This window comes from Palaemon carinicauda, chromosome 2 (assembly GCF_036898095.1).
Source record: "Palaemon carinicauda isolate YSFRI2023 chromosome 2, ASM3689809v2, whole genome shotgun sequence".
Taxonomy (NCBI): domain Eukaryota; kingdom Metazoa; phylum Arthropoda; class Malacostraca; order Decapoda; family Palaemonidae; genus Palaemon; species Palaemon carinicauda.
This window is the reverse complement of record NC_090726.1, coordinates 133,081,252-133,093,994: the sequence shown is the minus strand read 5'-3', so window position 1 is coordinate 133,093,994 and position 12,743 is coordinate 133,081,252. Positions and strand designations below refer to the sequence as shown.

The window sequence follows — 12,743 nt, the reverse complement described above, 5'->3', positions numbered from 1 at the left end:
TGGTTACTTCTATCTGCACTGTGTACTTCGTACACCGGCACTAGTGCTATCTGTATAATTCCACACCTGGGATTTTGAACAGAGCTAGTGTTATCATGGTAACACTTAATTAAAAGAAGTCACACCTAAGAAGGGTGACCACTTCTCCCTTTAATTGACAGTCCCAGTCAATTAGCTGTTCATCGTAGAATTAGACGGCAGGTTAAATATTCTACCTGGCGTCACCACATATTGCTTCAGATCATGGATTTGTCTAGCATAGTGTATGTAGAATACTCTGGATGATTCTCATCCGTTACATGTGCAAGGACATGTGAGGTCCCAAACCATAAACTGTTTACCACAGTAATTAGGGGGCAGGTTTTAATACACTACCTGCCGCCACTACAAAGTGTTTCAGTTCATGCACTTGTTTTGCATAGTGTTTGTAAAACACTCTGGATGATTTCCATCCAGTGTATGAATGAAGGCGTTCAAAGTCCATATACTGAAAGAAGTTCAGTAATGAAGCAATCTTTCTCGGATCATAACCTGCGGGAGTACTGTCCGGATCTGCTCTACGATTAAAGTAGGTGAGCTTCGTCCTTAGTTGTTTTAGGGATAAATTTGATCCAGAAGTTTCTCCTTTAAAGAGCTGTCCTCCCCTGAAGTCTGAAGTTCTACGAAGATAGACCTTTAGACACTCTACAGGACATAGAGAGACATCTTCCTTCAGAGGGCAGATTCTCCAGGGACCCCACCTCTTAGTGGGTAGCTCGTTTTTAGCGAGAAAGGATGGATCAGGAAATAGATTCAGTTCTCCCACTTCCGTGAACTGAATGTGACCCTCATCTCTGGATAGGGCCGCTATTTCACTAACTTTAGCCCCAGAGGCGATAGCAAACAGAAAATAACCTTTTGGGTTAGATCCTTAAGAGAACAATCTTCATTGTTCACAGATGAGGCATAATGTAAGACCTTGTCTAAAGACCAAGAGATGGGCTTTGGTGGTACCGCGGGCTTAAGCCTAGCACATGCCTTCGGAATCTTATTATAGATTTCATTCGCCAGATCCACATGAAAGGCATATAGGAGAGGCCTAGTCAAGGCTGACTTGCACGTATTTATCGTATTGGCTGCCAGACCTTGGCTATGAAGGTGGACAAAGGACAGACAGAAGTTCATTGAAATTTCTTTCGGTCCTTTTGCTTTGACAAACGCAACCCACTTTTTCTAGGAAGACTCATATTGTCTTCTAGTTGACTTAGCCTTGTATTCTTCTAAGAATTCTATATTGCCTTTTAAGATCCCAAACCTTTTTCTAACCGCTAGAGTGAGAAAATCATGAAATGAAGGGTTTGGGTTCTCTGTGATAAAACTAAGGCAATTAATTTCTGAATCTTCGGAAATATACCTAGGGTCAGAGCTAGGACCAGCCTCATCTAGTCTATCAGCCCCACTAGAGGATCCTCGTATGGGGCTATATAGCGAGGTAGTTTCTTGAAGACGCTCGTGAAGAAGAGGTCGAATTGCAGTTCCGGGACTTGTTCCCATCTGGGAGGGAATATGTCTGCGCCCATGGACCATTCCAACTCTATCGGTTTGTATCGAAATAGAGTATCCACCGTCACATCGTGGATCAGTTGTAAATGAACTGCTGGTAGGTGCCGTCCCTTTAAGAGAGGGATGGGTAACTTTACCAAGACTGAATGAGACGTTCGAATGTGACATCTTATTATCGCTTCGGTGTCCCAGATCAGTCGTAGGGAGTCTGATCTGTGTGGAGGGGACTTCCCCACCCATGAAAGGACCAGCAGAGTCTTGGGACTTTCGTGCTCTAATTTCTGTTAGAGAAGCGATTAAAGAGGGACCGATCTCAGTCTTTTTTTATCTCTTCAAGCGTTTGATGCGTGTTTTCTCCAAGCTCTTAACGCATCTTTCCGGTGTGCCCTTAGCACCAGGTCTGTCACTATAGCGAACTGGGGAAAGTTTAGCGCTTTTTCCTGTTGGCGTTTTGGAATTCTGACTGAATACCTGAGTCTCTTAACAGACCTCACGAGCTCCTTTTATATTTCCAAAGGAGAGGAGAGTTGATGTGTCTGAGGGCTTCGATGGTTTTTTAAAACATCAAAACCCCTGAGCTGGAGAAAGTCGAGACTTCTAGAAGGTTATCTTGCATCCGTGATGTCCCAGGAACCGGGTCATCTCTTTGAATGCACATTGGCCGGACACTTCGGGTGCTGCCCACTCCAGCCTCTTGATCAGGTATATTAATACCTGAACTATTTCTAGGCTTGAATTTGACGTGATTAAGTTCGTCAATCGTTTGAAGATACTTAGGGCTGTGAGTCCGACACGTATCTTCCTTAGGATGAATGTTACTCTCTGTAACATGAATTTTAGATAGGAGGAAGGGGGGTGGTTGACTGGAAGGATTATCATTCAGAACTTGCTGTTTTTTATGAACTTGTTGAGTGGCGACAATTTCAGAATGACTCATTGATATCTTGAGTCCTTCTCGTGAACACGAAGCAGCCTTCCCTGGAACTCGATGAGCTAAAGTTTTCTTACTACCTGTATGCTCTATAGCTCTTGGGTATACTCCTCCAGGAGGGTTTTGAACTGTAGGAGAAGGTAAGGAAATGATGGTAGGGACATTTCTGTTTCCCATCAATGGCTCATCTTGAATAGGCATTGGACCGAAGGATCGAAGGTCCTGCGATCCTGAGGGAAAGTTCCTCCTAGCCGAAGCGTCTTTATGCTTCGAGTAGTCAGTAGGCTTAGACTTTTGACCATCTGCCTGTAGCACCGTGGTCACTGGAATAGTGGGATGTTGTTGAGCAGCCCGGATATTTCCAGCATTTCCGATCTTCTTTTTAGGTTGGTTGACCCACAACCACAGAAGATTTTCTCTTTGAAGGAATGCCCCATTTTTGGAGAAGACCTATGTTCTCCATGATGGCGTTCTTAATTACTTCCTTAGTGACCTCGTGTGGGAAGAGGTCTTTACCCCAGATGTTGGAAGATATTAGCTTCCTTGTTTCGTGTTTTACTGTTGCATCAGCGAACACAAACTCTCTACATGCTCTCCTAGCCTTCATAAAGGCGTAAAGGTCCTTCACCAAGATAGCCATATGCCTTTTGGCTATGACCATGAGCGTGTCTGGGGTACTTTCGTAGGTTGAACACAACTCTATGTAGTTTTGTAGAGAAAGGGATGTCGCAAGTCTGTCCTTTGACTCTCTGTTCATTACACAAGAGCAACTCAGACAATTTAGGGAGACATACCTTGAATTGTCGACTTGCGACGTCCTTGTCTAATTTTCCTACTGAAAATGTCAAATGGACTTCCTTCCAATCCTTTTCCTATCAGGGAAAAGCTGGTGACAAAGGCTTGCACTCATCGAGTGTGGGACATGGCTTACCCGCCTCTACCGCTTTGGCAAGAGAAGTAAATGCCTTCCCCATAAAGGGGAATGAGAGTGAAGTAGGAGCAAGAAAGGAAGGGTGTCCGTTATTCAGTGAGAATACCTTCGACTCTGAATAACCCACCTTTCTTAGACTACCTGAAAGGATAGTCTGTGCCTTATCATGGTCGAGAATCAAGACCTCCTTTGGTTCCGTTCCTTTTCTTGACTTTGGTTCGTACTTCAGTCGAACCCAACAATTAGGGAAAGCATCAAAGCTTAGCCAGAATTGAATTTTGTCCAAAGGAACAGCACCTATTTTCTCTGAGATGCAGAGATTGCCATTTGAAATTGGCATCTGCTCCGCGAACCTCCAGGGATTGGTTATGGAGCATATTGCTAGGTCTTGATTCATGGGTCGTTTGACTGAACCCTGGGAAGCGACAAGAGAAACTTAACAAGGATTTATCTTGCGTTTTACTTCCTGCTTTTCGTTTTGTCTACGAAAGCTCTCTATTTGATTCTTCAGCTGGATACATAATTGTACCAAATTATCCAAATTAGGGGTAGAAGACGAAGATGTCGACATCGATGTCTCTAAAGCCGGCACAAGCGGAGGAAATTCCGACGCAACATTTTCCTCTTCTACCTTGGGGCATTTCTTGCCCTTAATCCCAAAGGTTTTCTGGCCGTCAGGGGATGTAGTTAGCTCCTGAGGCACTACTGTTTCCTCACTTGCTTCCGGAAATAGTAGCTTACGCATCCCGTCATTAGGTAGGAAAGGTCCCGGAGAGATCTTTTGAAAGCCTCTTACCCAGTTGCGTAATTTATATTGAGCTGTATCCCTAGTCTCTGTAGACTTGGGATTTTCAAAACCTTCGGACATTAATGTCCGACATATATTGCAAACCTGTGGGTTCCAATAATGTAGGGATCTGGAAATAATATTGCAGGGGGCATGAAACCTGCAAGTATTATGACCGTCAAAATACTTACTCTTGCCCTTGCAGAGGACTGCAGCACAAGGTATCTGGTGTTCCTCCTGTAAAGGAAGGAAAACCAAATGAGTATACAATGGATTATCTCCTTGACAATCAACATGCAAATGTCCTTTACAATAGAGTAGGTTAGGATAGTAAGCTATAAAAGGATAGTAGGAGATACATACTTGTGTACCCCTGTGAGCAAATGCTGTTGCCTCCCCTCAGTATTAAATACATGGATATTTCTCTATAGAGTAACTCCAAGTAGTAGGACTCTTACCCCTAGGGGTAGAGAAGTATCAAATCACTGTCCCAAAATAATGTTAATACTGTGGGGTCAGGATGACTGATTCTCGATCAGAATATTGAAGAAAACTATTCATTCAATATATGAACGGTACCAGCAAATGCTCGTACAAGGGTACCCAAGGTATGTCAGAAAATACTACTGTATCATGGTACTGTAGTTTTCTAATAGCAGTAAGTCTATATTGCAATTTACTGGCTACTGTACATCATGTATTGTAGTCTAGTCATTATGCTGCCTTCATAGTAGCATATGACAGTATGGTCCATCTAGCATGAAGCCAGCTGGACTAGGAAAATAAAGACATATATTTGTATATCCCACTCTGCCTATTTGCTATAGTCTTCCTACTATATTAAAATATAGAGTTTCCTGATCAGGGAGACTCAAGGAAAAAGGCTCCACCCTTTAAGGGTTAGGAGTGTATTACTCCTGCCTTGAAGTTTTTAATATTGTAGGGTAATTCTAATACTGATTTCTAATCAGGATATTGAAGAAATCATATTCATTCAATACAGGATTGGGCTCAGCAAATGCCTGTGTTGGATATCCAAAATATATTGGAAATAACTACTAGTATAAACTATATAGTAGTTTTCTATCTGCAGTATATTCTATAATGCAGATATACTGGGTACCTGTATTAAATATACAGTAGTTCAGCCGGCATAGCTAGGTCTTACCGGCATACCCGGCATGCTAGCTAGAGAGAGAGAGAGAGAGAGAGAGAGATAGCATGGAAAAAAGGCAACTCCTTACTGTGAATGTATACAGTAATTAAGGATGTAAAAGTCTAATTTGACTGCCTTTTTCCAGAAAGAAGGTTCTAATAGAAGGGGAGAATGTACCATTCAGGCTTCCATGCAGCTACAGTACTATTGCCGACAAGGTACCGCCGATACACTGCCGGCCGGCAAGTCCAGCAGTACCAGTACAGTTGGCATGCTGCCAACTGAGTCAGCACTATCTGTGCCGGCCTGGCCGGGCAGTACCCCAGCAACAGGACCTGTAGCAGCAGTCCAAGGGAGGACTGAAGAACCTTGGGAACAGAAGGGACTTCCCTCTCACGGCCCTCATGGTCGCCGGCAGCCATCTTGGCTGCCAGCTAGGCCGGCAATTGCCGACAGATGATGTGGTTGGTGGCAGTATGCTCGGCCGTCAGCCAAAGACATGGCTAGAGAGGGAGTCTGGCTGGCTCCGGCAACCTACCAGCAAAGGAAGGTTTCAAGATGCCGGCCTAAAGAAAGACAATGGCTCAGCCATCAAAAGAGGACAGAGGGGTAGGGAACAGGGTCCTATAACGAGTGTGAAAGGAACTGGCAAAAATTGTCAGTCCTACCACCTGTAAAAGAAACTCTGTTTCGGTATCGGCAGAATCCCAGGGAACAGGAGAGACTCAGTTCTCCATCCCAGAGATTGCCGACACAGTTAAGGGGATGGCGGCACTGCCGCCTCCTCTCAACAAAGAAGAAACAGAGTTCCAGTGCCACGTATCCTAGGCTAAAGAAAATTACTCTTCAGCCCAGAGTACTGTGGCATAGGACTAGTCTTTTAGTCGCAAGGAGAAGATGGTATCCTACCATAACTTCAAGTGCGGCTAATGAGGGCTAACCTCCATTGCCAGCCACCTATCCGGCAGGGGAATGATAGTATCCTACAACCCATTCGCCCTGCCGGCAGGTCGCCGACATAAGACTAAATACTCTGAGATTCTGACTAAATCCCAAAACCCGATGGTATACCACAACCAACGTTTAAGGGAAGAGGCAGGACAAACCCTAAGTTAGCCATGTCTGAATAAAATTCAAGGCACGGCTATTAGGGTTGTAGCCTGTGGCTACACTCAGAGGGAAAGAGATTACCCTTAAGTCTCCGAAGAGACGTGTAATGTTTCATAACATTCTAGGAGGTATCAGTCTCCACTGAATGAAAACAATACACGAGAGTAACCGGGGAAAGTCTGAACGTATAGTAAAACGTCTGGGTAAGGTTACCTAGGCTATACGAGATCTCGGTTACCTAAATCACCGAAACTCTAACTATACGATCGACAGAGAAAAGGGGGAAACAAAAATTATGCACATTATCGAAACTTTACAAGAATAATTGCCTAAATAGCTAAATAATTAAAATAATTAAATAAAGCTATTAAAAACTGGAAGTCGTTCTGCTATCTAAATAACACATGCCTAACGAACGACGGCGCCATGGCGCCTCCAGTAACTGGCCTAGCTCTTAAACACAATAAAATACTCTAATTTCATTGTGAAACAGGAACTAAAATATACTCATAGTAAAGACCCGATACTCAACTTTCCAGAGGCGGAAGAAGATGGAGAAAGCATAATAATAATCCTGTAAAACGATCGAAAAGTTAGATCACCAAGAAATATCACCGAGTGAGATCGCTACAAAAAAAGGAATGTCTGCCATCGTGGGAATGGCGCTGTTGTATTCCCAATAGTATTACGAGAGCGGGGAGAGCCTTTGGACGGCTCCCTTTTATTTTGCCATCCTCCTCGAAGCCAAAACGCTGTTTGGGGTGCAGATTGCTATGGAGGCGTGTCAAGAATGCGTCCACTGATATTATGGGAAATCCTTGGGAGAAATTTTAAGGATATTTGCACCAGGAGTTAGAATTCTGGATACCTAAAGGTAAAATTCTCTGGGAATATCACTGTAGTACATATTTCCCTTAGGAAGCTACTTTAAGGAACTTCCATCACGACGACATGGCTTGAGCCCAAAAATTTGTTTTATGACATAAGGTTATTGAACAACTGTATCTAACGAATTATAATTTGAAATAAAAAACAATAACAAAAACACTGTTACATACGAGCACTACCGGTAACTCCACAAAGGCAAATGTCAATTTCTGTATATCAATACAGATCAATGTTGAGTGTATAATGAAATAAAATAATGCTTACACCACGTAAAATATTTGTTTTAATATTGAAAAATGTACGTTAAAGTAATGCACTACATCTATAGATTATTGTTAGTACTATATGCAAGAGATTGTAGGTTATATTATATCTCTCGTAGTTTACCTTATTTCATGCGTTTAGAAGTTTGCTACTTGTTTTAGCGAGGTAAATCTTGGTATATAACAACCAGTTATGGCACTAAATATATTCCTAATAGTTTGAGTAAATTTCAATTAAAACTAATAATTTCAAAGCACAAATAAGTGTAAAAGTATTTCTAAGAACTCGACCTTCGGCTGAATGTGAAGATCCCACTGGCGACCAGAGTAAACTACAGTTCAGTATTTGTATCTGGCTTAGTGACAACAGAAGTCCTTGGACACCATTCGGTGCAACCAACACACGATACATATAACATGAAATCTCTCACGTTTGATTTTTCATAAATCTAAATTATTCTCAGCAATGATATATGTTTTTGCTTCTTATTTCATCATTGGATACCACCATGGTTTGAAAAGATAGAAAGGAATATCTTTAAGCTATCTCACGGTTTACTTAAAATTAACATATGGCAACTGTAACTCATTGTCCAAATAAAGGGCATTTTAATTTTCACGTTCCCTTTATGTAATCTTCGAATATTTTCAAGAATGCGATTTACGAATTTGTTTTTTATTCCGTCACTAGAGACCATCGTAAATTAAAATACAATTAAATTAATAAACAGTTCCTTTCAATGACATTTCAGAAATTCTGAATATCACAACAGTCAACCAATTCTTTGATACTTCTATTTCATTAAGAAGCTAAAATATTCGCTCAAACCTTATAATTATAATACCATTGAATACTCTCATAACCTTTAAATAAAGAAAAATTAAGAGCATGAATGTAAGTTATTCTCACAATATTTAATAAGAAAAATTAAGAGCATGAATTTTAGAGAAAATAACATTTAAATAAACCTGAAGAAATCTATGCCTCATATGGAGAACTGCAGCACAAAGAAAATGTGAGCACTAACGGTTCTCTGGCAACCCTATCATAATATCAGTATATTCAACGAATAAACTTAAACAAGTTAATAACAAATATCTATCTGACTTTGAGACTTTAACTATATTATTTTATTTTTCACATATCTGCCTAATTCGTATTTCATATCTTTCAGGAAAAAGAAAAAATAAATGATCTGATCTCTGGAAGTACACAATTATTCTCCCCTCCCTATTGCCCTAATGTTTAAATTGAGTGTTTATTGCTTAAACAAATGTATGAAATGTGCTTTATCTATGAGGGACGAATAATTCAGCAGTAGACCTCACGCTATTGTACTAACGGGAGGTAGATCTCACGCTATAGTGTGGTAGACCTCACGCTATAGTAGCACCAAAGATACTGTATAATTGAGTAGTACTTTTTCTACTACCATGAAAACTAGACACATTCGGTGGTATTCTGAGTTATTAAACTTTAATAAAAAGCTAAATAACTTGCAACCCAAGGACAACTCCCAGTGTTTAAAGTTCCTCTATTAAAGATCTGAAGGTCACCCATGACTCCATGAGCATTAGCGCACAAGGCCACCACCCAACCGGGGCTTGAATATGGATGCTATGACTCAGTAGGTAGACCTTTATCTCACCACTGAATTGATATTGCGTTTAGTGTCAAACTATTTTTTTCCGATTGTGTTAATTTCTTAAAGTTTGGTTAAATAGGAGGGGTAATCTAATGTCACTCCTTTTCAAGATCAAAAATTATAAAAATAACAAGAGAGAACACTTCACTTTAAGATACAAAGTTTAGCAACTCTTGGGTATATGTGTTTGATGTAGAATTTCTCTGTAGAGCCTGGGGCATACTGTGATATAAGTCTCATGTTTTCCTCAACATTGATTAGTGGACGAAGATTTTTAACAGGAATGATACACTTCTTACGCACAGTAATTACAAATACGTATGCAAATTATAAATATGATGGTGATGAATAATACTCTGAAATACGATATATAGTAAGTTGACAAGGGCACCAGACACCCGTTGAGATACTACTACTAGAGAGTTATGGGGTCCTTTGACTGGCCAGACAGTACTACATTGGATCATTCTCTCTGGTTACGGTTCACTTTTCCTTTGCCTACACATACACCGAATAGTCTGGCATATTCTTTACAGATTCTCCTCTGTCCTCATCCACCTGACAACACTGAGATTGCCAAAAAATTCTTCTTCATCCAAGGGGTTCACTACTGCACTGTAGTTGTTCAGTGGCTACTTTCCTCTTTGTAAGGGTAGAAGAGATTCTTTAGTTATGGTATGCAGCTCTTCTAGGAGAAGAACACTCCAAAATCAAACCCCTGTTCTCTAGTCTTGGGTAGTGCCATAGCCTCTGTACCATGGTCTTCCACTGTCTTGGGTTAGAGTTCTCTAGCTTAAGGGTACACTCGGGGACACTATTATCTCTTATTTCTCTTCCTCTTGTTTTGTTAAAGTTTTTATAGTTTATATAGAACATGCTTATTCTAATTTTGTTAATGTTCTTAAGATATTTCATTTTTTTTCCTTTCCTCACTGGGCTATTTTCCCTGTTGGAGCCCCTGGGCTTATAGCTTCCTGGTTTTCCAACTAGAGTTGTAGCTTAGCAAGTAATAATAATAATAATAATAATAATAATAATAATAATAATAATAATAATAGATATAAAAACATATAAAAAAACATAGATTGTAAACTATTGTAATTTTAAAACCGGTAAAACAATAGTTTGGAAAACAGTCTAAGATATATAATTGCCAACTTCCATCATCCAGAGCACGTAAACTTTAATTGAGAGCTTTTATTAATTGAGAGCTTTTATTAATTGAGAGCTTTTATTAATTGAGAGCTTTTATTATAGAAAAAAAGTTAGTATGTCGAATTCCCTCAGATTTTATCTTAGTGGCCTGAAATCATTGATATCCTTACACCCCATGAGATGACGACTAAAAACACGTTTTCTTAATTATTCTACACATAGATTATACCTCCTATCCTGTAGTCTGGTAACTGGAAGAGACATATGTGGCATTAAAAAACGGATGCCACCAGATCACTTCAATTATTCTATTGAATAGATATCTAGGTATATCATCAACCAATTTGCTAGCAGAGCTGGTTTCTTTCTTGGCTTTAACATTGCTTCCTTGTGCAATTATTTTTCCTATTTTTATAATTGTGAAATTTTTCTCAATTTATTATTGTCTGCTTCTGGGACAATTGATATATCTTGAATATTCTAATGCCACTTTTTATTCATTGATGGAGGAAGTAATACTTTGGTTTGATATTCCTGAAATATGAAAAAATATATCACTTGAGAAAGAACTTTTGATTTGTCACAGTATAACTCAGTAACATTGTAAAGGAGACTCACCATTTCGATTCTTGAGGCTTTCAGTTCCTACTGTTTTAAGTATATCGGGTAATCTATAAAAGTTTTTTTTCCAGGATCTAGGATGATAGTTGAAAAGTTGAGTACGTGTACTGAAAAGTCGGATGTCTAGCCTCACTAACACCAATTGTGTTTGAACGCTTCATTACCAAAAATTCCTACCAAGACACAAAAGGACCGCAAAATAATATAACCAGTTACCTCTTGATTTACGAAGCCATATTCAAAACTAACCCCACAATAAAATTACATTTATATTCACCATTAAGCCGTTTCCTCTGACGGTGCATTATATCGAAATTAATTCATTGATTTGGAGTTTTCCGGCATCCTGACATCTCAGGTCATTGATGTCTATATTATCTGATTATATAGAAGATAAACAAGACAACTATCGCTGAAATGATAATCCACTTAAGTATTCAAGTTATAACCGGGTGTAGACATTCTTCATTATTAGCCATTTCATATACTTACTGTACACGGCTGGTTCATCTATATTTATTAACATGATAATTGCACAAACACACACAAACAAGCACACACACACACACACACACATATATATATATATATATATATATATATATATATACATATATATATATATATATAAATATATATATATATATATATATATATATATATATATATATATATATATATATATATATACACACACTTACATATAGATAGATATTTATAAATACACACACACACACACACACACACACACACACACACACATATATATATATATATATATATATATATATATATATATATATATATATATATATATATTGGTTACATGTAAATTTCTCGAATCCAATTTCTCGAAAGCCAAATTCTCGAACTAAATTGCTTGAAAAATAATTTCTCGAACTATCATTTACTCGAATGCCATATTCCTCGAAAACCAATATCTATTTTTTCGAGAATATGAATTCGATAAATTTACATGTATTTTCTTAAAACCAATATTAATTGATAAATTTAGCTGTGCGTTAAATGATCTCCTCTACCACTGAATTCAGAATAATGATCCTTATGCTTTTCTAAAGAAGCAGAGGTGTCAAAAAACGACGATAGTTGATGAATATATATTAGTAAGAAAGAACGAAAAAAAAAGGGTTATAATTCTATTGTAAATTAAGAAAAGGAATGAATGAAAGATAATATTAAGGTTAATATTTATAATTTTATTTTATATTGCAAAAAAACTCATTACAATGCCTTTCAACCTTTTTCCAACGGAACGATACTTTTTTCTGCTTACAGGGATACTGACACCCAAATACTGTTCAATTCGTAACTCCTGTAAACTTTGTTCCCGTTGTAATCATTGTATAAATTTCCAAATGGATGGATGACTAGCACTTAATTGCTGATCGAAACTGTTATGCCAGCCCTCGACTGCATTGTTTGTCTTGGGTATATCTTCCATAACAAACATAACAGTTCCATAATTCATGACTTAACACATGAACACGTCTACGATTATTTCTAAATGGCCGCCTAATCCAAGTATCTTCAAAAGAGTCAACCACACTTTGGAGTTCCTCGGGAAAAATTTCGTTTGTAATCAAATATTCAAATGTTTCTTCAACCTTGAAAACTTGTAGAAATGCCAATGCCGATAACAGACGAACTTGAAGAGCAAATTTGGCATCTTTGTCGTGCCGTACTTTGTGGCCA

The 12,743-nt window shown here is 38.8% G+C and overlaps 1 protein-coding gene across 2 annotated transcripts in view; it reads right to left on the bottom strand.

Annotated features, from left to right (window-relative positions):
• Positions 1-8,014, bottom strand: part of LOC137627155 (uncharacterized) — a 35,668-nt gene extending 27,654 nt beyond the window's left edge. Inside the window, exon 1 of one of the 2 annotated variants that reach the window (XM_068358232.1) lies at positions 7,900-8,014. The gene's annotated coding sequence lies outside the window, so the exon portion shown is untranslated. The remainder of the gene's footprint in view (positions 1-7,899) is intronic. The other variant, XM_068358239.1, reaches the window with a different exon arrangement.
• Positions 8,015-12,743: the final 4,729 nt, after the last annotated feature.